Source organism: Elephas maximus, chromosome 9 (assembly GCF_024166365.1).
Source record: "Elephas maximus indicus isolate mEleMax1 chromosome 9, mEleMax1 primary haplotype, whole genome shotgun sequence".
Lineage (NCBI taxonomy): Eukaryota > Metazoa > Chordata > Mammalia > Proboscidea > Elephantidae > Elephas > Elephas maximus.
This window is the reverse complement of record NC_064827.1, coordinates 7,944,120-7,960,097: the sequence shown is the minus strand read 5'-3', so window position 1 is coordinate 7,960,097 and position 15,978 is coordinate 7,944,120. Positions and strand designations below refer to the sequence as shown.

Below are 15,978 nucleotides of genomic sequence, written 5' to 3'. Positions count from 1 at the left end.
AGCGGCAGTCAAGAAATCAAACAACATATTGCATTGGGCAAATTCGCTGCAAAAGACCCTTTAAAGTGTTGAAAAGCAAAGATGTCACTTTAAGGACTAAGATGTGTCTGACCCAAGCCATGGCGTTTTCAGTCTCCTCACATGCATGCGAAAGCTGGATGAGGAGTAAAGAAGAACAAAGAAAAATCGATACTTTTGAATTATGGTGTTGGTGAAGAACATTGACTATACCATGGACTGCCAAAAGAATGAACAAATCTGTCTCATAAGAAGTATAGCCAGAATGTTCCTTAGAAGCAAGGATGGCAAGACTTAGTCTCGCATAGCCCAGACTTGTCATCAGGAGAGACCAGCCCCCGGAGAAGGACATCATGGTTTGTAAGGATGACACAGGACTAGGCAGTGCTTTGTTCTGTTGTACATAGAGCTGTTATGAGTTGGAACTGACTCGATGGCACCTAACAACAGCAACAGTATCTGACCACTGCTGGGTATCTTCTGGTGTGATTGGGTCATATTACTTTCCAACAAATAGTTTTCCATTAATTTTCCTTCGAATTAAACTTAGGCATTATTTTGACTATTTTCATTTCATAGATTATATATTTAAAAAATTACATAAGGTATTACTTATGCTTTTCATTTCAGGATTGTGGTTATTGTTAGGGGACATCAGGGATATGGCATGAACAAGAGTATTACGATCTCACCCTAATCCTTTTTAACAAAAAATTACAATCACAAAATACAAGACAGCTACAGAATACTGGGAGTCATGGCCTAACCAAGTTCATACACACATTTTTGGGGGGACATAATCAATCCATGACAACCATCCTCACAATTGTTGCTGTGTTCAAGCCCACTGTTGCAGCCACTATGTCAATCCATCTCATCAAAGGTCTCCCTCTTTTTTGCTGGCCCTCTACTTAACGGAGCATGATGTTCTTCTCCAGGGACTCAATTCCTCCAGGTAATGTGTCCAAAGTAAGCAAGATGAAGTCTCGCCATCCTTGCTTCTTAGGAGCATTCTGGCTGCACTTCCTCCAAGACTGTTCATTCTTCTGGAAATCCATGGTAAATTTAGTATTCTTTGCCAGAAAGGGTATCTTAAGATATTTTTTATATGAAAGGGGCAAATGATAGTGTTGAGATCCAGTCTACCCTCCCAGGAAACAGAGTACAAACACTTGTCTAGGCAAGGTGGCTCTTCAGGAGAAAAGGAGGGGGGTGCCCTACTCACTGTTACCTCAGTTGAGGGTTGTTATTGTTGTTGTTAAGTGCCATTGAGTTGCTTCCAACTCATGGTAACCCCATGTACAACAGAATGAAACACTGTCCAGTCCTGCACCATCTGCACAATCCTAGCTATGTTTGAGCCCATTGTTGCAGCCACTGTATCATCCATCTCATTGAGGGTCTTCCTCTTTTTCACTGACCCTCTACTTTACCAAGCATGATGTTCTTCCCCAGGGACTGAAGTAACTTGGGCTCCCAACTGCCATCTCTATAGGTTCACAAGTTGAAGCCGCTTGCTTAAGACAGAATCCTTTGCTTTTTGGGACAAGGCAAGACCCAGAATCACTGCTTGCCTCCAGGACAACTCTTTCTATCCCCAATGAGTACATTTATACCAAACCAAACCCACTGCCGTCAAGTCAATTCCAACTCACAGCAACCCTATAGGACAGAGTAGAACTGCACCACAGAGTTTCCAAGGAGCGCTTGGGGGATTTGAACTGCTGACCACTGGGTTAGCAGCCGTAGCACTTAACCACTACGCCACCAGGGTTTCCATAAAATGAAGCGGTTGAGATTTTGGTTCCTTCCCTTCCCTTTCCTTCCCAGAAGGAATACTAGAGTTCCTATGCAAATGTGCTTACCTCCACACTCTTGTAACTTTAAATTCTTAATACCAACACACTGTCACAACGAAAACCTCACAGGACACCCAACTAAAACCATTCACTGCCACTTATACGTACATTATCTCATTGGAGCCAGAGGAAATGCTACAAAAGTTGGGTAGAGCAAAAGAATTGTCTCCTTCTCCTAGTTGAAGAAAACAGGCTCAGAAGCAGCTAAGGGGCTTCCACAAGGCCACAGAGCTGGTGAATGGCACAGCCTGGACTCAAACCCCAGCCTTTAAGCCCAAATGCCACCTCATTAAGCTGGTAAACATAAAAAAAAGCCACAAAGCCATCCCACAGTCAGAAAAGTCCTTTCTGCCACGCCACTTTGAAAAGTTATTCTTTCTTTGTTAAGCAAGGTAACTCGAGTCACCCTCTAGACTAGCAGAAAGGTTACTACTTACAAGCATTTTATCATCAGTGTGGGCCAGGAATCCTTCCAACACACACACACACTTGTACCTGTTACTTGCTCAGCTGCTTACTAACAGGACATGTCTAACGAATTTAAATTTTTTTCTGTGGGCTGCAAGCTTCATCTTGGAATATAAAACACCACTGGGTTATTGTTCCCTTTGCTCATGAACTCAAAGGCCCTGCAGAGCCTGGGGAAGTTCCAAGTGTGCCGCCCTTTTAGTATGTTTTCTTCATCAAAGTAGGAGAGTGTTGTACGTTGAATTGTATCCCCCCCACCATAGACCCTGATACCTATGGATGTGATCCTGTTTGGAAAATAGGGATTCCATATGTTATGCTATTGAGGTCATACCAGAATACCAAACCAAAAAAAAACCGATTGCCATACAGTGGATTCCAACTCATAGCAACCCTACAGGACAGAGTAGAACTGCCCCATAGGGTTTCCAAGGAGCGCCTGGTGGATTCTAACTGCAGACCAGCCGTAGCTCTTAACCACTACACCATGAGGGTTTACTACTAGAATACAGTGGGTCCTAAACCTAGTCCCTTCTGAGTTATAAAAAGAGTAGAATGGACACCGAAACCACTGGGGGAAGGCGCCACGTGAAGGCAGACACACACAGCAGATACAGTTGCAAGTCCAGGAACACCAGGATTGCGGCCACTACTAGAAGCTGAATGGGGCATTGGCGGTTCGGTGATAAAATTCTTGCTTCTTTGGAGGAGACCCAGGTTCGATTTCTGGCCCATGCACCTCGTACAGAGCCACTACCTGTCAATCGGTGGAGGCTTGCGTGTTGCTATGATGCCGAACAGGTTTCGGCAGTGCTTCCAGACTAAGAGGGACTAGGAAGAAAGGCCTAGTAATCTACTTCTGAAAATCAGCCAATGAACCCTGGGGAAAAATAAGCTTCTTGGATCAAGTAGACACATAAGACTATGTTGGCATCTCCTGTCTAAAGGGGAGATAAGAGGGTAGAGGGGGTCAGAAGCTAGCTGAATGGAGATGAAAAGAGAGAGTGGAGGGAAGGAGTGTCTCATGAGGGGGAGAGCAATTAGGAGTATATAGCAAGGTGTTTATAAATTTTTGTATGAGAGCCCAACTTGATTTGTAAACTTTCACTTAAAGCACAATAAAAATAAAAAAAAAAAAAATCAGCCAATGGAAACCCTGTGGATCACAGGTCCAATCCTCAACACATCTTGGGGGTGGCGAGGATTGGGCAGCATTTCGTCCCGTTGTCCATGGGCGTAGGGTCAACTCAACACCAGTGAACAACAACCTTTGGGAGAAAAACACAAAGACCTCCTTCTCCCCCCAAGTCAGGGTAGCCAGATGGAAGGGAAGAGTTAATTCACTGCTTTGGTTATAAACCTAATACATGCACTGCCAAGTCTAGATAAAGACAAGTATTTATAGCCGAGTGAGATTTAAATGGCCAGTAATGGTTCCTTCTAGTAGGTGATCAAGAAAATAAAGATTCTAATGGACATGTCACCAGGAGGGACCGGCCTGGAGAAGGACATCATGCTTGGTAAAGTAGAGGGTCAACGAAAAAGAGGAAGACCCTCAGCAAGACGGATTGACACAGTGGCTGCAACAATGGACTCAGACATAATAATGATTGCGAGGATGGCGCAGGACTGGGCAGTGTTTCGTTCTGTTGTGCATAGGCTCTCTAGGAGTCAGAACCAACTCAAAGGCACCTAATAACGACAATGTAATAGCTACTCTCTCGGACAGGATATCAGACCCGTGAGTAGAAATAAGCAAACTGAAGCCAGTGCATAACAGAGTCAAATGAAAGGGAAAGAGAATTTGACCTGAAAAATAGTTCCTGTTTTCCCCTTCAATTTCCAAATAATCTGTTGTGCATTATTTCCGATAATTTCTCCAATGTCTCTTCTCCCGAAGTGGACTTGATTTGAGGAAATGACATTACATCTGTAAGGCACAGTTCCATTTCTCTTCATATCCTGAGAACATTCTTCCTTGAGCAGAGCCTCCTGGGCTTTTTTATGTGAAGCCAGAAGGCAGGCAGGCCAAGGGCTGGGGGAAAGCGTGAAAAAAGGAAAATAAGCAACTTCATTGGATGTGACTAAAATTTCCTTGTGAAGTCAGAAAAGAGAAAGAAATAACTACTGTTGTTTTTTCCTAACTAGTAATAGAATTTCTAAGTATTGTACTTTGCCATAAGATCCTAATCAAAACAACAAAGTGGGGGGCGGGGGTAGTGGTGATTTCATTGTTCTCTTAAGGGAATATTACGGATTGAATTGTATCCCTCCAAATACGTGTTGTAAATTCTAACTCCTATGCCTGTGGTGGAGCCCTGGTGGGCCAGTGGTTAAGTATTCATTTGCTAACTAAAAGGTCAGCAGTTTGAATCCACCACCCACTCCTTGGAAACCCTATGGGGTGGTTCTCCTCTGCCCTATAGGGTCGCTATGAGTCGGGATGGACTCAATGGCAATGAGTTTGGTTTGGTTTGGTACGCCTGTGGTTATAATTCCCTCTGGGAATGGGCTTTCTTTGTTATAATGAGGAAGTATTAGTGTAGGGTGTGTCTTGAGTTGATCTCTTCTGCGATATAAAAGGAGCAGATTAAGCAAGCAGAGATGGGGGAAGATAGATGCCACACCACATGAAGATCACCAAAGAGCAAAGGAACAGAAGCTGAAAAGAGACATGACCTTCCCCCAGAGCCAACACAGAGAGAAAACCTTCCCCTAGAGCTGGTGCCATAAATTCAGACTTCTAGCCTTATAAACTGTGAGAAAATAAATTTCTGCTTGTTAAAGCCACTTGTGGTATTTCTATTACAGCAGCACTAGATAACTAAGACAGGGAATATTCTCGAAGACATTCCAGGTTCTACAGAAGGTAATCCAATTTGGTACCAAGTCATAATGCCACCAATACGACTTGCTGCCTCTGGTTTTATTCTGTCATGTTATTTTTGTCTTGCTGAAAAAAGCGCCCTAAAAGGATGCCAGCTCTATGTATAGCCATTTGAGAGAAACAAATAAGAAACTACAAAAATTTACAGTATGCCTTTTCAAAGCATGAGACATAGAGTTTCTCACTTAGCCTTCATCTAGCCATGCAGAGGACTTCTGGTGGCACGGCAGTTCAGCGCTCAGCTGCTTAATGGAAAAGTTGGCAGTTCAAACCCACCAGTGGCTCTGTGGGAGAAAACACCTGGCTATCTGCTCCTGTAAAGACGATGGCCTAGGAAACCATATGAGGCAGCTCTACGCTGTCATATAGAGTCTCTAGGAGTCGGAATCGACTCCATGGGACCTGACAACAAAAACAGCCATGTTAAGTGTTAACCCCTATCCCTCTGTGTATGTGAGATCAAGATCAAAGAGTTGGGGGTGCTTTGCAGAGATGCAGTAAGGGTACTGATCGGAATCGTACTCCTCTAGCTGCTCAAGGCAATTATTCCCCTGAAAGTCCATCAGCAGTTCTCCCAGGCATGACTGACATCATGTTTGCAGAGCACTTTGAACCTTCTCAGAAGAAAGGCAATGTGCGAATTCAAGACATTCCTCTCCCACTATGTAAGGCATAGCTATGGTTTTGTTTTGTTTTTGCTCTCATCCTCCAGCTGGGCAGGCCCCACTATAAATGGAAGAGGAATCTTCATGGATTTCTCCTTGGGTATGTTGAATCGCCTTGGGGCCAGCCAACACACTCTCCCTCACCTCTCTGTTCTTTCTTGCAGTCCCTGACGAAGGCGAGAAGGAAAGAATGCAGACAGGGAAAAACTAAGCAATCATTCAGCCTGTTTACGGTCACTTGCTCCCTGAAAGGTACTTTTCAGAGTTCACCAACAGAACCTGATCAACAGATCGCTTCACATATTCCAGCTCAATTCCGCGAACATGGCAGGTCCTGCAATTATTGAAACCATACTTTTTGCCCTCATGGTACTTACTTCTTGCAGTAAGAAAGGAGGAAACTGTAGTAGGAAAGGAGTATGTTTTGAATGCATCGTTTGATTGCAAAGGATATTAGAGATACCAAGGTGTTAGGGTTAGAGAAAAAAGAAAGCGAAAGGCAAGTATTTGTCAGATTCAGTATTAGTTTCAGCTACGTTGTGGTTCCCAAGCCAGCCCTGCATCCCCAATCCCAACACCCTCTGCAAAGATGACACAAACTGCTGCACTAGAAAGGTGCAAGGTGGGCAAACCATCTTTAACACTAACTGCACATGGCAAGGATCAGCATGAATCCAACTCCCACCTGGCCTCATCCTCCCACATTTCCACTCCTCGTCACCAGCTACTTCCCTGGCAAGTCCTCCGACCCTAGCCACCCAGAGTTAGAACTCATCTCTGGCTATCCTGAGCCAGGTCAAATCATCCATGGCCACATGAGACCAGGTCACTGGAGAGCAGCTGTAGGCTGAGGAGTCTGCATAACTCCCTGCATTTCAGACCAGCTGGCCTCTCTCTCTCTGTTGTCCCCTGTGAGTAGGTCACAAGCTAGAAGGACAAGCTAGAAGGACCCTATCCTTCTTCCTCGACTGCCTATGCAGTCTTTCTCTATCACCTAGCCACTCAGATCTGGGGCTACACAAATCCACTCTGTAATGCCAGCACCTGCTGGCTCATTACCAATATGGGTTCATTAATTCTCTATGATGGCTCAAAAAATTCAGGGAGACTATTACATATACTTATAGTTACCCATTTATTACAACCATGAAGGATACAGCATACAGATGTATGGCAAAGAAAGGTCTGGCACTGGGCCTCCACTGTCCCCAGGGACGTGCTGCTCCCTATCCCATGCATGGGTGCGTGGATGTTCTTACCGATCCAGGAGCTCCCAAAGAGAGCGCTCCAAGGTCTTGGGTCCCCTAGTCATTTGGACTTCAATGAATATGCATGACTTGGGTCTTAATGGAGCGCTGGTGGTGCAGTGGTTAAGAGCTATGGCTGCTAATCCAAAAGGTCGGCAGTTCGAATCCACCAGCCGATTCTTGGAAACCCTATGGGGTAGTTCTAATGTGTCCTATAGGTTTGCTATGAGTCAGAATCAATTTGATGGCAATGAGTTTGGTTTTGGTTTGGGGTCTTACGACATAGTTATGATCAATCCAATCAATGAATATGCATGACTGCATCATGCCCCCTCCCTTCCTAACGTTAGGTGTGGGGATTGTGCAGCCCCTACTTGCTGGCTATTTTAGAAAGATAAACCAAAAACCCATTGTCATCGAGTCAATTCCTCCTCATAGCAGCCCTATAGGACAGAGTAGAATGGCCCCATAAGGTTTCCAAGACTGTAATCATTATGGAAACAGACTGCCACATCTTTCTCTGGTGGAGTGGCTGGTGGGATCAAACCACCAACCTTTCAGTTAGCAGCCAAGTGCTTCACCTCTGCACCACCAGGGCTCATCTTAGACAAGGAGCACCTTAATTGCTCAAGCTCTTTTCAGAAACCAGAACAAAATGCCAAGCTTAGTTCTCTGTCCCATACCCTCCCACTCCATCTGCCTCAGATCTGGGATCCCAAAAGGTCTCCCATTACCTTCTTTCCATCAATCGTCTTTGAACTCTAGAAGGAAACCTCTCCCCAAAAGAAAACCATTTTTTCCCCCTCACTGGCAAGGGTTGTGCCTTCAGGAATAATCAGACCCAGAAAACGGCTATGGAAAATATACCTTCTGAGAGAGTTCAGTTTCTCTTGGGGTAGGGAGAGATATTCTTAAGATCCCAAAACTGAATTCCATTTTCTACCAGATCTTAAGTCTGTTTCCACCGTGCTTTGGCAACATAACCTCAGCCTGCACCTTGTTTTCCTAATGGATGGTCAGCTGAAATCACAATACCTTTATGTGCAAAAACATATTTTCTCTCCCACACAACTCATCCAAGGGCTCCTTTAAGATTTCGTTGGAAGACCCAGCTCCTACTGAAAGGGTTTCTCCAGTGACAATGGGACCCCCTTGACTCTTTGATCTGTCTATCCATTTGTTCCAGACTTCTGACTCTAGGACTCATTAAGTGGTCTTTCCTTTTTCAGATGGCAAACTCTGTTGGGTCTCATAATTGAGTGGGCACTCGCTAAATGAATGCTGTAGTTCTTGGAGGGAAAATACACTTCCCATTGGCAGCGAATTCAAGAGAAACTTCCTTAGATGAAAGGACTGTCAATTACCACTTAACAAGCTGAGTTTTGGCTCCTGTAGAAAAAGCAAACAAAACCATAACAGCTCACTCGCCAGCAGCAGCCACATGGCTGTTTGGTGGCTGCCCTCCAGTCACCTGACACACTGCTGGTCCCACAAAAGGTGCTCCACAAGTCCTTGCTGGTAGATTGATTTGTACAGGCAAGAGACTGGAGCCATGCAATCCATCACCTGATAGGTAGACGCCACCTGGGTCCCTTACAGTCTGGCTGTGCCGGGCTTCTGACCTCCCCTGGTCCTTGGCTCTCTGACAGCTGCAGATCTAGCTGCATGTGAGAGGCAGGGCCAGGAGGAGAGGGCACGGCGCTGGGATGAGGAGATTGTTCTGGAACACGGGCCGGGGAAGGCGACGTCTCTCTCACTCATCTATCACCTACAGTTTTCCTTTCATACCACCCCCCACCCAGAGCTTCGGGCTCCACTCAGTGACTCACAATTAGAATGCACAGTGGACCCACCTGGGAGCTTTCAAAATGCTCAGGCCTAGGCACCACGCCCAGAAATTTTTCTTTAATTGATCAAGAGTTGTGCGCCGGTATTGGCATTCTTAATCTCTCTCCAGGAGATTTTAATGTGCAGCCAGCGTTGAGAACGGTTGCTTCCCATTACTCAAGGCTTTGGTCCACGCATGTAAAGTCCCTTTGCCTCTCTTTTACTTGAGGCCTGATGTTAATAATAAGAGCAGCAACAAAAAATAATAATATCGTTAGTATTAACAATAACTCATTGCTGTCGCGTTGACTCTGACTCATAGCAAAGCTATAGGACAGAGTAGAACTGCCTTATAGGGTTTCCAAGGTTGCAATCTTTATGGAGAAGCCCTGGGTGCTTCAGTGGTTAAGAACTTGGCTGCCAACCAAAAGGTCTGCGGTTCAAATCCACCAGCCGCTCCTTGGAAACCTCATGGGAAAGCTCTACTCTGTGCTATAGGGTTGACTATGAGTCGGAATCAACTCGACGGCAATGGGTTAATGTTTACGGAAGCAGATTGTCACATCTTTCTCCCACGGAGCAGCTGGTGGATTTGAACCACTGACCTTTCGATTAGCAGCCAAGCGCTTAACCACTGTGCCATCAGGGATCCTTAACAATAATTGTTAATACTTTTGAGCATTTTTTATATGCCAGGCAATGTTCTCATTGCTTTACTTTTGTAAATGCATTGAACCCTTGTAAGAAGTGGGTGTTCTTGTTAGCGTCACTTTTCAGGTGAAAAAACTGAGGTAGAGAAAAAAAAAAGGCTAAATAACTCACCTAAGATTTCACAACTAGTAAGTGACTGACCAGGCTTTGAGCCCAGGAAGACTGGCTCCAGCATCTACTGTCTTAACCATTAACCTACACTGCCTCTCTGGAGTCCCTGAGTGGTACAAACAGTTAACACGCTTGGTTGCTAACTGAAAAGCTGGAGGTTTGAGTCCACCCAGAGGCACCTCAGAAGAAAGGCCTGGAGACCTAATTCTGAAAAATCAGCCATCGAAAGCCCTATGGAGTACAGTTCTATCTGCCACAGGAGTCGGAGCCAACTCCGCAGGAGCTGGCAGTGGCGCCTCCCTAATCTCAGCACTGATTCCATGCACGAGGCTCCCAGGTACCACACGCGTGCCCTCTGCACCCTGTACGAGCGTAATCGCCTCCTCACATGGTCGTATTTCTAAAGGCTTATCTGATCCATCATCCCTTGACCAGAAGCCTTCAATAGCTTACTGTTTATGGGATAAAAATCCAAACAACATATGAATACCTTCCTAAACTGTCCTCGCCTGCTCTCTGGTATCTCCTCCTAGAGACACTCGCTCTCCCTCCAACGGCTCTGGATCGCTCGCAGTTCCTTGAACCCACCCTAGAGCCACAGCAGCAGGCTCGACAACCAGGCTCCCCTCCACATTCCAGGTACGGTTGTTACCAGCATTAAAAAAAAAAGTTGCTGCGGAGTTGACCCTGATTCGTGGTGACCCCACGTGTGGGGGGGTAGAACTGTATCCCAAAAGGTTTCCAGTAGCTATCTTTTGCAAGCAGATCGCCAGGCCTTGCTTCCAAGACACCTCTGGGTAGACTCGAACCTCCAATCTTTGGGTTTGTAGCCATGCATGTTAATCACTTCCACCATCCAGGGACTCCTTTATCAGCATTAAAAAAAAAAGAACAAACAAAAAATAGCATTAGAACTCAAAAATGTGTTTCTAAAACAATATAGAGGAGGTAAGACAAAACTGCCCCCAAAAGCAAGGCTGGAAGGCAGCACACTCATTCAGAAGACCCAGCCCCTCAAAGAGGGTGCGCAGCAGTTATCAAGTGGACTTAAACTATACACATGTGAACGGTAAGAGAACGTTAGACACCTCACTGTCCGTATTCTCAAAACTCCTAAAAATTTAAAAACCGTGGTCCAATGCGACGCAGTTAAAGAACTTGCTCATAGCTTGCAGCTTAAAATTCCTCCCTCCTAATAAGCAATCTATGCTTAGCTGGCTCCGTAGGGGGCCACAAAGCTCCCATTGTCTGAGCTAAAGGCTGCAGAGCCGCATTCCGATCTCTCTTGCAAGTTGTATTCCTGACAAATTAGGACAATCACATTTGGGGCCAGAATCCCAGAAATTAGTTATTAGGGTTTTTGGAAAGTAAAGTAAAAGTGGCCCAGTACTTCATTCCTGCCTTGAAAAACAAACAAACCTGACATTTCTGCAAAATAAAGGACACAATGAAGTCACCACCAGCCAGAAGGTGGATGTCATCCTGATCTACTTCGATTGGGAATGTAGACTGCTATGGTCCACCTTATGTCTCCCAGGTCTGTAGGTCCACCTATGATGACCTTCTCTCACATCGTATTCACACCGGCCATTGACTGAACCGAGCCCTGGTGGCACAGAGGTTAAGAGCTCGGCTGCTAACCAAAAGGTCGGCGGTTATAATCCACCAGCTACTCCTTGGAAACCCTAGAGGGCAGTTCTACTCTGTCCTATAGGGTCACTAGGAGTCGGAATTGACTCAAGGGCAATGGGTTTTTGGTATTACTGGACCAAGGAAAAAAAAAGAAAGAAAAAAACCCCAAGTGGGCTTTCTTTGTTAGGGAGAGAGCATCTTTCTGTTAGGCCATCTAATATTGTCCCCCTACCGTACCCTGGAAAACCTGGTGGCGTAGTGGTTAAGAGCTACGGCTGCTAACCAAAGGGTCAGCAGTTCAAATCCTTCAGGCACTCCTTGGAAACTGTATGAGGCAGTTCTACTCTGTCCTGTAGGGTTGCCACGAGTCGGAATTGACTCGACGGCACCGAGTTTGGTTTTTTTTGGTTTACTGTACCCTAGACCAAAAGCTCCTACACTGTAGTCATGTGACTTCTCATAAATCTAGCCCAGGATGTCTCAGCCTCGGCCCATTGACATTTGGACCTGAAAATTCTGCACGTGGAGGCTGTCCTGTGCACTGCAGGGTGTTTTGCAGCATCCCCGGCCTCCACCCGCTAGATGCACCAGATGCCAGTGGTCTTTCTCCACGGGGGGACAATTAAAAATGTCTCGAGACATTTCCAAATGTTCATTGGGGGAAAAATTGCCCCCAGTTAAGAAGCACCGATCTAGCCTTATGTTGTTTTTGTCAGGTACCATCCAGTCCATTCCGACTCATGGCGACCCCATATGACAGAGCAGAACTACCCCACAGGGCTTCCAAGGCCCTAATCTTTACAGAAGCAGACTGCCACATCGTTCTTCCACAGAGCGCTTTAACCACTGCATCACCAAGGCCCCGTCAAGATTACAACCTAGAAAAGCCCTGTGAGGTAGTTCTACTCTGTCACAATCTTTACAGAGCCTCGGTGACACAGTTGCTAAAGCGCTCCACAGGAGAACAAAGTGGCAGTCGGCTTCTGTAAAGATTATGGCCTTGGAAATCCTGTGGGGCAGTTCTACTCTGTCACAAGGGGTCGCTATGAATCCACATCAACTCCGCGGCTCCCAACAACAACAGAAGTAAAGCTACGTAGCAGTTAAAACTGTAGAAGGCAGAGCTTTTTCTCTAGAAAATTTCTTAAGCAGCCTGGGTCTTAAGAATCACCTGGAGTAGGGTTAGAAATACAGATTCTTGGGCTCCACACTAAACCTACTGAAGCAGGAGCACCAAGTGGGGGGGGCCTGGGACTCTGCATTTTGACAGGCATTACCAATGATTCTAATGGAACCTGCTTGTTTAGAAAACAGCGGTCTAAGAAATATACCCAAAGGGCTGGGGAGAAAAATCTCCCGGAGGAATTACGTATGTGAACATTTCTTGAAAGGAAAATAATAGTTCCTTCCTCCCTTTCTTTCTGTCCTCCCTCACTACCGGAGCCTCTAACTAATTGCTCTTCCTCTAATCTCCTCCTAAGGAGCCTTGGAGGTGCAATGGTTAAACGCTCAGCTGCTAACTGGAAGGTCGACAATTTGAACCCACCAGCCACTGTTGAAGAGAAAGACCTGGTAGTCTGTTCCTATAAAGATTACAGCCTAGGAAACCCCATGGGGCAGTTCTGCTCTGTCACAGAGGGCCGCTATGAGTTGGAATTGACTCAGTGGCACACAACAACAGTCCTCTGTCCCACCCCACTAAATAAGTCACCTTCATACCACTGCCAGAAGGATCTTTCCAGAACAAACTAGATGTCTGTCCTCTGATCGAAATCCATTATGAAGCTTGGGGGACACTGAGCTTCTGTTAAGGGGAATGAAAACAGTGGTGATGGCTGCACAATGTGACGAAAGGAATTAATGCCACTGAATCGTACAAGTAAAATATGTTGAAATAGCAAGTATTTTTTTTCTACATATATACTCACCACAATACAAAATAAATATCTTTAAAATAAACTAAACAAAACCAAAAAACTCCATAATGAGTTCTGGCCGCAGCCTCATGGGATGAAGTACATACAAAGCTTTAGCGTGACAAACACCCACAGCTCCTAACCCAGCCTCTGCTTCTACCTTTAGCCTACTTGAGCCGTCCTGAATCCCCCGTATTTCCTTGAATACATGACGCTCTTTTGTCCCAGTTCCCTCTGTTTTCCATGGCCTTTCTTCCCCTTCACCTGCTGTGAACGCAAGGTTGTGCTGAGGTACCAAAACCTCGGTAGATGAAGATGCTCGGTTTACCAATTGCCATCAGGTCGATTCTGACTCACAGCCACCGCCTGTGCTCTATAGGATTTTCAGTGGCTGAGTTTTTGGAAGTAGATTGCCAGGCCTTCCTTCCAAGGCATCTCTGAGTGGGGACTGGAGCCTCCAACCTTCCAATTAGCAGCTGAGTATGTTAACCCCAGAGCCCTCGTGACACACTGGTTAAGAGCTTGGCTGCTAACCAGAAGGTCGGCAGTTCAAATCTACCAGCCGCTCCTTAGAAACCCAATGGGGCAGCTTTACTCTGTCCTATAGGGTCGCCATGAGTTGGAATCGGGTTCGCTTTTTTTTTTTTATGTCAACCCTATGCACCGTCCAGGGACCACTGTGCTGTACACAGGCTACTGCAATTGCTTGTCTGTCTCCTGACCAGATGGTGAGCTTCCCTGGGTAACGTCTCTCTATGCCCAATGCCCAGACAGTGCCTGTTACCCTGGGCTACTCCATGTTCGTTGCCTCCACAAGCAAACAAATGTGGCGGATCATGGGAGTGAGTGGGACTGCCTATCGATTCACCTGAACGCTTTGGTGGTCCCGCAGCGCCAAGCTCTCTGAGCCCAGTTAGCTCAACCACACAAGCTCCACTCCTGATACATTCCTCCTGCTGGTTATCTGGTTACTTTCTACATTAATCAAATACATTTCTCCTGATAATACTTCTACTAATCAGTGCTTTGCAGGGAGCTGAGGTCACGGAGCACTTGCTGTTATGCAGGTTGGTTTCTGTTCTCAGTTTACAGGTCGGAAGGCAGGCACAGAGAGGCACACTGATTTTCCCAAGTTTCACAGCCAGTCAGAGGTGGAGCTGAAGGTTCCGCTTTTCTTTTTGATTCCACAAAAAAAAAAAAAAGAAAGAAAGAAACCGCAGGAATGAATACAGAACACAGGGTTGAACATAGAACTGCTGCTAATTTCAGTAACAGTTTATTTGTGTCCCTTGCAGAGATAGAGTAACACATGTTTGTTAAAGATAAGTCTGATTGCGCCATATCAGTGTTTAGACTGTGGTGTACATTCATCTCTGAGTAAAATGTTGAAAACAAGCCGCGTGATGGTTCATTAACGTACTTTTTCTCGTATTGATTCTGCCTACTTCCTCTACCCCCTTCCTTCTTCTGTAAAGCGGCATGGCTTGTCAGATGGCCTTGCAGACCACCTGGAGAACACCAAAGACGCCATGTGCCTAACTTTTACCGTCACACCTTAATGCCTGTTAGGTGAACACCAACGTGCATCTTCACTACCAACTGACGTAAAAGGCTTTGTAATTCAGTTTCACGTGCAACACGTGGGTGGCTGCTGCAGCTTGTACCAAAGTTGTAGCCAACCACAGAGGTGGGCAAAATAGCATTCGGAATGAGCGACACTGCGACCCCATCCGTGGGGAGACTGAAGCTGCTTCCTGCTTATCCGCCACAATCTATGCAATCCTCTGCCCCCCCCCCCCCCCCCCCGGCCGAGTGTCTCCTGACCTGGAATTTTCCTCTCTGCCTCCTGGGTGCAGTAAGTTCTTGAGACAGGTCCCATCCACTGGCCAGCCTTGATAGATGCCAGAAGAGAATCAGGGCACAGAGAATAGAGTTAGGCAACAAGCACCACCTCTCAGATCATCAATGGGACAGAGCCGAACCTGGTCTGAGTGAAATCTGCCAAGTTTGAGTCATTCAAGATGAAAATGAAGCTTTCTTCTTTTTCAACATTATAAAAAGCCTTTATTTAAGAAGACCAACTAGCTTGGTGTGCCCTCCCACCCTTGCAGGATGCTTAGCAGACCACAGAGGGCCAGGCACTCAACCAGAGGAAAGTATGCAAGAAAACTGAAGTACACAAAAAACAAATTATAGATTCGGGAACTCCCAGGAACAAAACAAGAATCATTTCTTTCTCTGAATCTTACCTTTGCCTCCTATTTTTCTTTTCCTTATGCCTTGTAATGGAATGTTACCAAGTCTATCAAGAAGAACAAACCCACACGTGCCCCCTCCCCAAACAAGAAAAGGTTAAGCTTTTAATTGCAGGCCCTCAAACTATCATTTTGTGCAATTAGCAATTAACTATAATCCTTGACGAGAGAATGCAGAGCCGCGCGAGCAATTCCCCTCCTGTCCCAGACTGGGTTATATTTAGCCTTTTTCTATTACAGAGAACAAGCCACAACCGTACGCACGCTCCCACATACAATTTTTACAACGTGCAATGGAGACGGGCACCCGGAACCCCACATCAGAGCAGTCCAGACGTTTTGGCCCCTCCTCTTCATCACTTTCAGGAGGGCCAAGGAAGCG

The 15,978-nt window shown here is 45.8% G+C and overlaps 1 long non-coding RNA gene across 2 annotated transcripts; it reads right to left on the bottom strand.

Moving 5' to 3' along the window:
* Positions 1–2,911: 2,911 nt before the first annotated feature.
* On the bottom strand, positions 2,912–15,870 carry LOC126083457 (uncharacterized). 2 transcript variants are annotated; one of them, XR_007518804.1, is made up of 3 exons: positions 15,166–15,870; positions 8,998–14,515; positions 2,912–8,533 (listed from the first exon to the last, which is right to left on the bottom strand). It is a non-coding gene; the product is annotated as an uncharacterized LOC126083457 (long non-coding RNA). The 2 variants fall into 2 exon arrangements; XR_007518803.1 differs by having other exon boundaries at positions 2,912–10,659; positions 14,210–14,515.
* Between the last annotated feature and the right edge of the window lie 108 nt (positions 15,871–15,978).